We start from the raw sequence: 832 nt of genomic DNA on the forward strand, positions 1-832 counted from the left end.
ACACACACACACACACACACACACACACACACACACACACACACAGCAAAAACAAAAGGGTTCACGAAGACGAGCTTTTAGGTTAAAAATCAAAACTGGGTCAGAACTGTTAGCAGTTCATCTCCAGATCTGCCTTGTATTTTCGCCCTAGTCTTAGTATGAAGGAGATGGGGATGTGTGTATACGTGCGTACGCGTGTATGCTAATATTCACATGCTTGTAGGCAAGCTAAGTAAAAGCGCGTGTTCGTACGTGCGTACGTGAGAGTATGTGTGTGTATATACTTATGTGTGTGCCTGTAGGAGCGCATGCTATGTGCGATGATAGGCGAATTTTAAATTACGAGCTTGTTGCTTTTTATTTTTATGCGTACATCTAGCCCAATGTTTGCACGCATACGCCTTCGTTTTATTTACACGTGCGTAATGCGTATGCGTATGGTTATGTATGTGGCAGGTGTGTGAGTGTGTGTATGGTTGAGCTTATAAAAACACAGTAGAATATGAGTCTATACGTATGTGCGTGTATGCAAATGAAATATATCGCGAATGTGTGTGTGTGTCTATGTACGTGTATGTATGCATACATAGTGCGCGCGTGTATATATATATATCTATATATATAAAAATGAGAATGTGTGTCTGTCTGTGTGTTTCCCTAAAACTCGAGAACTACACAACCAATTTCATTCAAATTTTAAACATGTCTTACTTAGGGTTCCGGTTGTGTTTTAGTCAAGGAAGTTGTGTCCTTCACAAACTTAAGGACACAGTAATTGTGTCAAGGCCGACAGGAAGCGGTCCAGCTTCCTAGGGCTAAACAGCAGTAGTGG

This window comes from Octopus bimaculoides, chromosome 3, assembly GCF_001194135.2.
Source record: "Octopus bimaculoides isolate UCB-OBI-ISO-001 chromosome 3, ASM119413v2, whole genome shotgun sequence".
NCBI classification, from domain to species: Eukaryota; Metazoa; Mollusca; class Cephalopoda; order Octopoda; family Octopodidae; genus Octopus; species Octopus bimaculoides.